Genomic DNA, 9,456 nt, shown 5'->3' with positions numbered 1-9,456 from the left:
AAAAAAAGAAAACAACTATCACTAGGTTTTTCGTAAATCTTCCAAAGCACATGGCAGACTAAGAATTGCGTACTTTCTCTCAAACATGATGCAATATCTCATAAAGATATAAAAAACATTTAAATAAGCCCTTGTTACTATCTCGCACGAATCACATAACACTCTCAAACAGATTACGTAAGTCTTAGTAACAAAAACACGTGAAATGAAAAGTTAATTCTTAAACTTAATGTATATTTACATAAACTGACTTGAATAAAGAATACAATGAAATTAACGACTATAGTTTTATATAATTTACATAATAAACTTATACCTACACGAGAGTAACTCATCTTTAGTGCTGGCTAACGTCTTCAATGCACAAATGAAAACATAAATAAAATCATTAATTATATACTGTATTTACTCTACACTAGACCAGTTTCGTAAGAATATACATATATATATATATATATATATATATATATATATATATATATATATGTATATATATATGTATATATATATACATATATATATATATATATATATATATATATGCATATATATATATATATATATATATATATATATATATATATATATATTTATATATATATATATATATATATATATATATATATATATATATATATATATATATATATATATATATATATATATATATATATATATATATATGTGTGTGTGTGTGTGTTTGTTTGTATATATACATACATAAATATATATATATATATATATATATATATATATATATATATATATACATATATATGTACATATATATATATATATATAAATATATATATATATATATATATATATATATATATATATATATATATATATATATATGTATATATACATATATATATGTATATATATATATATATATATATATATATATATATATATATATATATACTGTACATACATACATATAAAGATATATATATATATATATATATATATATATATATATATATATATATATATATATGGATAAATATGAAGAGTAATTTATCAAAATTTTAATTGGAATTAGTACAAGAGGTAGGTGGAAGAGTTCCTAAACAAGATCAAGGAAAAAGACTAAAGCCTGATAAAGAAAAGATTGAAAATGAGGGTAATAGTATAGAGAGTTGAAACATAATTAGCAAAACTATCCAAAACAATCAATAAACCAAATACCCAAGATATCCGTAAGCACAATTGGACCAGAATTGAAGACACACTAAAGAAAGCAAGAAGCATCAAATTGATGAAAAGAAGACTTGGAATAGGGCGCAAACTGATGTGTGCTTTAAAAGATGAAATTGGAAATATTATCCACAATAGAGATGCAGTGATAAAAATTGCAGATGCTATACAATAGTGATATAAGAAAAAACTTCGCCAATAGAAGTAATGAAACACCTGAGTTGGTACCAAAGCAGCAGAAGATGATGGCCTAACTATAGATTTACAAATATATAAAGGAGATTTCATAGTAGTAAACCTCACTGAACTCTACACCAAATGTCTGCAAGAATGCTCTACACCTACAGCTTGGAAAAACTTTTTTTATTGTACTAATTCACAAAAAGAAAAAAAAAAGGGAGAAACAAAAGACCTGATAAAATTACCGCCCAATAATTTAACTCTCCGTAATATATAAAATATTTACTAAAAGCATATTAACCAGAATAGAAAGACATTTAGACTTTAATCAACCAAGAGAGCAGGCAGGCTTTAGAAGTGGTTATTTAACAACTAACCATATCCACGTAATTAACCAGTTACTAGAAAAATGCATAGAGTTTTTGATAAACAAACTATGTATGGCATTTAAAGTCTATGAGAAAGCTTACGATTCTATCAAAGCTTCAGCAGTAATGAAAGCCCTTCAAAAACAAGGAATAGAAGAATATTATATTAGAACACTTGAAGATATCTATACATGAACTACAGCCATCCTAAAACTGCATAAAGATAGTAAGAAAATTCCTATGAGAAAGGAGTTAGATAGGGAAAACTCATCTCTCCTAAATTATTCACAGCATGTCTAAAAAAGTTTTTATATATTTAGATTCGGAAAATCTAGGAATTAACATTTTTGGGGAATACCTTTACAACTTGAGATTTACAAATGATATAGTTATATTCAGTGAATCATGGAAGGAATTGCTAAAGATGATGGAAGATTTGAATAAAGAAAGCAGAAATGTAGGACTGAAAATGAATATGAGTAAAACTAGGATAATATTCAATGAAATTGGAGCGAGGCAACAAATAAGAGATATGGGTGAGCCTCTGGAGATTGTTGATAAATATACATACTTATGCCAGATAGTAAGTATTTCCCCAGGACACGAGACCAAAAATAAATGAAGAATAAGCATGGGATGAAGAGCATTTGGTAAACAAAATGAAATTATGAAAACCAAATGCAATTTCTCTAAAAAGGAAAGTATTTAATGACATGGTCCTACCAGTATTAACTTATGCATCAGAAACTTGGAGCCTTACTAAAGCCTTAGAACATAAGCTTGTTACAACTCAAAGAGTTATGAAAAGAATAATGATGAGAATAACAATAATAGACAGGATAAGAGCAAAGAAGATATGAGAGCAATCTAAAGTAGCTGATATTCTAACAACTTGTAAGAAAAAGAATTGGACATGGGCAGGACATATAATGAGAATGACATACAATAGATGGACATTAAGAATAACAGAATGGGTCCCTAGATACTGGAAAAAAAAAGCAGAGGAAGGAAGATGGATCGACGAACTAAGGAAGTTTGCAGCGTAGACTGTCACAAAAAAGATGGACAGAGGCTGCTAACGTAAATGAGAAGGCTGATTCACAAAAATTGATAACACTAGAGCAGTATCTACGAGGAATTCCTGAACATATTCGAACGTACTTGAGAGAGAGAGAGGTGAAGAAACTTGATAAAGCCGCTTAGCTGAGTGAAGACTACAATATTATCAGTCGTAAGCCCTCCTCGGGCACGAAGTTTCAACTGTCGTTCCAACCAAGTGTCAAGTATTCACCGAATCATGGAAACCAATTCGGAAATAACTACAAGAACTAGTTCAACAGTTACAATGGAAGTAGCACTGGTACTGTCCCTAAGCAGAATGCTATAGTACCTCAGCAACAAACGTCGAATCGTCCTCTTTTAAGTATGGTGAAGGACGTGCAAAAGGTTGATATTGTCTGCTTTGAGTGTAGCAAGAGAGGCCATATCAGTAAGGAATGTTGGTCAAACCAACCGAAAGCAAGTCGCTCAAGTGATTAAAAATAATTCAACTGCACAGAATGCGAAGACTAAGAAGCAATCGGGAAAGGACGGAGAAGAAAATGAACAACCCACTATTTACATGACGAACAGGACGAACCCAAACAGCATGGATACCTTTGAAACATATATTTATGAAGATATGTTAGCAGCAATAGACTGGAGTGAGCAAACCCCGGTCAGGATATTGCGTGACACAGGTTGTAACCATAGGGTGGTTGTAAGGGGAGTACATCTGATAGTGGAACAATCTCTCACAAGATTGAAGGGAATAGAAGGTGAGGAGGTCACCCCTAGTTGTCGTTTAAAACTGTCATGCAAGTTGGTGACAGGTAATTTTGACTTTGTGGTTAAGGATTCAATGGCTGTCGAAGGAGTAGAAGTCCTGTTGGGTAATGAGGTTGGTGAAGCGCCATTTGTGCCTTGTCCCATTGTAACAGAGAAACCTTTTAAGTATAGTTCTACGACTGGACTCGAGAAGGACTACCCGTCACTGTATCCTAGTGGTGTGACGGCTAGGAGTACGAAGAAGGAAGTGGCTGCCGAAGAAGAAGAAATCAAAGGAGCGATGAACTTGGAAGATTTGTTTTCCAAAGAAGAAGAGAAGTCCCAGTAAGCCCAAGCAAAGAAGAATGACAGACGAGTGGACAAGAGGACCAAAAAAACAATGGACCTGGAAGAAATGAATTTGGAGGATTTGTTTTCCAAAAAAGAGGATTCCCATGATGATATGCAAGAAAAGAACTCAAGAGTAAGCCCGAACGGAGAGGAACGACAGACGAACAGACAAGTGGACAATGAAGAAAAAGAAATCGAAGGAGCAATGAACTTGCAGTATTTTTTTTTCCAAGAAGAGGATTCCCTAGATGATACGCAAGAAGAGAACTTAAGAGTAAGCTCAAGCAAAAAGGAGTGACAGACGAGCAGACAAGTGGACAAAGAAGAAATGGATTTGGATGAAATAGAAAATTCAACGTTAAAAGTAGGAAAAGTGAGTAGGAAAAAGCTGATAAGATTGCAACAGAAGAATGCAACAAGGGAAATGTCAAGCAGGTCAAGGACAGTGGCTCAACATCCGGATCTCAGTATCGATAATGTTTCTTTAAATTTGTATGACTCTTAAAATTTTAGGTGTGATTCTCAACAGCAAATTTAATTTTGAGAAACACAGTAGGTCTGTGTCTTCTTCAACTGCACAAAAAATGGGCCTATTGAGAAAGTCTTTCAAGATTTTCGGTGATCAATCTTTTCTAAAGAAGTGTTTTAATTCTTTCATACTACCTTATTTTGAGTATTGTTCTCCTGTCTGGTCTTCAGCTGCTGATTCTCATCTTAATTTGTTGGACAGAAACTTACGGTCTATTAAATTTCTTATTCCTGATCTAGATATTAATCTTTAGCACCATTGTTCAATTAGTTCATTATGCATGTTGCATAAGATCTTTCATAATTCTGACCATCCTTTACATTCAGATCTTCCTGGACAATTCCATCTTGTTCGTAATGCTAGGCTAGCAGTTAATTTTAATAGCCAGGCCTTCTCCATCATGAGGCTCAATAATACACAGTATTCTAGAAGTTTTATTCCAGCTGTGACCAAGTTGTGGAATGATCTTCCTAATCGGGTAGTTGAATCAGTAGAACTTCAAAAGTTCAAAGTTGCAGCAAATGTTTTTATGTTGAACATGCTGGCATAAGTCTTTTTATAGTTTATATATGACATATCTGTTTTAATGTTGTTACTGTTTGTAAAATGATTTATTGTTAATTTGTTCTCGTCATTTATTTATTTCCTTATCTCCTTTCCTCTATAGACTATTTTTCCCTGTTGGAGTCCTTGGGCTTATAGCATCTTGCTTTTCCAACTAGGGTTGTAGCCTGGCTAGTAATAATAATAATAATAATATTGTATCGTGTGGTGGACGAGACGGAGGCACATCAGTCTCCAACCTGTTATTATTTTAATGATGGGTTGCTTTTGAGGAAGCATAGACCCACCGATATCCCTGTGAATGCTGAATGGGAGATATATTGGCAAATAATAATTCCCACACCGTTGAGATAATAGGTGATCACGATAGCACACGAAATGGAACATACGGGGACATGAGGACGACAGAGAAGATAATGAAACACCTTTTCTGGCCTGGCATGCATAAGGACGTGAGCCAGTTTTACCGTGCATGTCACGTATGTGAAACGTCTGAAAAGCCCAACGAGTGCCTCAAGGAAGCTCCCTTACACCTGATGGAAGTACGAGGAGAACCCTTCCTGAAAGGACCAAAGAAAATTATATCAGAAAAATGGAAGAACAGAGAGAAAACAAGAGAAAATGTCAAGAATTTGGAGAAAAGGATCGGCGAGATAAAAAAATTTTCCCTTGAAGGCATGAAGACGACGAGTCAAGGACGGACGAAAGAAAGGTTTGGTAGGACCAGAGAAAATGTTGGCAAGAAAAAGGAAGGATCAAGAGGAGATGGACAAGGGAAATGTCAAGTATTTGAGGAAAGGAAATGGAAAGTTAAGGAAATTTCTCTAGAAGACGGTAAAACGAGGCAAGGACGAGTAAGAAAAGGTTGCATGAAAAGTACAAACAGACAGGTTACGGTAGGATGGCAGAAGACATGAAAACTAGGCAAAGATGAGTGAAGAAAAGGTTTGGCATGAAAAGTACGAACAGACAGGTATTGGTCTACGCATCGGAAAGATTCCTTCTCGCCAACGAGTTCCCAGAACCATTCTGGATTTTGGAGGAAACCAGTAGATGGACCTACGTTATCGAGATATCAGGAGAAAGGAGAAATCAAAGGAAGACCATATCAACTTCGAAACCGATACTTCAAGCACCGGATTTCACCGAGAAATTCCTTATCCAAGTGGATGCGTTAGATAACGGGATTGGGCTGTCTTATTGCAAGATAAGGAAGGAATTCTTTACCATGTGTGTGCTATGTCATTGAAGCAGCAACGAGACTACTCGACAATTAAAACAGAATTGCTGCCGCTGATCGCAGCAATGAACAGGTTCTCAATCTACGTAAGTTGACCACAAAAGGAAGAAATTACATTGTATTCAGATCATAATCCTTTTAACTTTTGTGAATAAGATGATAAGTAAGAATCAAAGGATAACTAGGTGGTCATTTTGTTTACAACCATACTGAATTTATGTAAAGAACATATCAGGTAAAGATAACGAACATGTAAAGATTACGTAGTAGCAGATTATTTATCTCGGGCTGAATCGATGCATTCAGACCCGATATAAATAATCTTTTTTTGGGGGAGCTATCTTAAGAAGCTGGTCTATTGTAGAGTAAATATCGTAGTTTAATAATAATTTTATTTATATTTCATATATTATTTTCATTTGTGTATTGAAGAGATGATACCCAGCCCTTAAAATGAGCCCCTCACATGTAGATATAAGTATTTTATGTAAATTGCGTAACACGTTCGTGCTGAGTTTCATTATACTCTTTATTCAAGTTAAAATATGTAATTTACATATTTTTGGTAAAAGAATTCACTTTTATTTACATGCATGTTTTGCTATGAAGTCTTACGTTGTCTATTTGAAAGTGTTGTAGGATTCATGTGAGATAGGAACAAGGGCTTAGGTAATGTTCTTTTTACCTTTTGTGATGTATTGCGTCATGCTAGACACTAGAGAGAGAATGTTCAGTGACATGTGTTTTCGAAAATTTGAGAATTCCGGCAAGAGGATGCTATCTTCTTTTTTATTTCGGTGACAATAGGCAGGCGGAGCTATCATGGAGAGTCGTTGCGGTGCGTTGCTCTGTATCTCAGAATTGCCTGAAACTCTCAGATATCCCTCTTGGCATTTTCATCTAGCTGGAAACTTTGATGCCCTTAGGCACAGCCCCCCCCCCCTCCCCCCCCCATGCTTCTCAAACAAGTTGGAACCTTCTGGAACCCGTCAGATATCATATATAGGTGACCCAACGTTGAGTTAGAGTCAGTAACAGACAGACATAGAGATCGAGTTCGAACTGGAGCCAGAAGATAGCCTCTTTCCCCTCTCCCTCTCCCATTCACGCCCGTAATCCAATCTATTATTACATGTGTTCAGAGCGTTTTAGTGTGTCCTCTCCTAAGTGACTTTGTGCCCCAAGGCAAATTGTGTATCACGCAAGACTAAAGGGTGATTATTATATTCATTGTATTAGGGTGAGTGTTGACATTTTTTGTAACGGCCCTGTAGGAAGAATAGGTTTGAAAAGTTATCTGGTCAGCTGTTATTCATTAAGAGTCAAACTTAAGCATTGTATTATTTCAAAATTATTTCAAGCATTTGTATTATTTTCATTGCATTATTTCTTTTCTAAGGTTTGAGGTTTATTCAGATAATATACTTCAAGTCAAGTTGTATTTTTCAGATCGCAAATTTTTTGTCTTATTCTAAGTTTTATTCAGACTTAATATTTTTTCCAGTTAATTATTATGTAAAATATTTCAAAATATTGTAATTCATTTAAAATATACTTATTTTTTTAACGAGTGTATTATTCACTATTTGAGACCAAGTTCCGCTTGATTCCTGTTAAGAACCACAGTGAGAGATAATTAGTTCGGGAGTCATAATCGTATAATATATTTTTGAGTGCTAAGACCTAGGATCCAGACATTATGATATATACATACATATATATAGCCTATATTATATATATATATATATATATATAGAAATATAGATATAGATATAGATTCATCTATATATATATATATATATATATAATATATATATATATATATATATATGTATATACAGTATATATATACTGTATATACACACATATAATATATATATATAAATATATATATATATATATATATACATATATATATACATATGTATATTATATATATATATATCATAATGTATATATCCTATATATATATATATATATACATGAATATTTATAAATATTTATATATATATATGTATGTAATATACATTAAATATATATATACATATGTATATGCACATATATATATATATAATATATATACATATATATATATATATATATATATTATATATATATATATATATATGTATTATATATATATATATATATATGTCCTAAGCCTAGAATGAAAAATATGTAAATATCTGTGTTTTATACAATTAGATTGGTGACCTTTTTAAAAGTACTATGACTGTCATAAAATCTTTTGTCTCAAGTCAAATGGTAAGAGTATATTTCCATCACATTGGAGATTTCCTCAAATCTTGTTGTTTTAGCAATATTGAAAGTGCAAAACTGTAATGACTTGCTCAGAAGTAGTGGCAGTACTGCTCGAGCGCTCTCAAGAACAGCATGGCACTCGCTATGTTTAGTGTGTTTTACGAACCTTATATGATACAGTAAAGTGAAAATCATCTTCCGACGTCTAATTATTCGTCAACATGGGATATATATATATATATATATATACTCAAGTCAAATGGTAAGAGTATATTTCCATCACATTGGAGATTTCCTCCAAATCTTGTTGTTTTAGCAATATTGAAAGTGCAAAACTGTAATGACTTGCTCAGAAGTAGTGGCAGTACTGCTCGAGCGCTCTCAAGAACAGCATGGCACTCGCTATGTTTAGTGTGTTTACGAACCTTATATGATACAGTAAAGTGAAAATCATCTTCCGACGTCTAATTATTCGTCAACATGGGATATATATATATATATATATATATGTATATATATATATATATAAATATATTTGTATATATTTACAGTATATATATATGCATATATATATATATATATATGAATATATATATATATAGAGAGAGAGAGAGAGAGAGATACATATATATACAGTATATATATATATATATATATATAATTATATATATATATATATATATATACATATATGTATATATATACATTATATATATATATATATATATACAGTATATGATGAATTTTGCACATTTAGCGTGTTTTTCATATTCAGATAAGACATATGTTTTGATATAGTAATGTCTGGATTATCTTACCTACATCGGGGTCAGAGCCCCATGCAAAACCACTCAAAGACAATAGCTTCTGACCGGCTGGGAATCGAACCCTCTTCCAGGAAACTTGAAACAACAGTGACTTACCACTTAACCACGAAGAAGGATAAAAGTTAT

The sequence above is a fragment of the Palaemon carinicauda genome, chromosome 12, assembly GCF_036898095.1.
Source record: "Palaemon carinicauda isolate YSFRI2023 chromosome 12, ASM3689809v2, whole genome shotgun sequence".
NCBI lineage: Eukaryota > Metazoa > Arthropoda > Malacostraca > Decapoda > Palaemonidae > Palaemon > Palaemon carinicauda.
Note: the sequence above shows the minus strand (reverse complement) of the source record.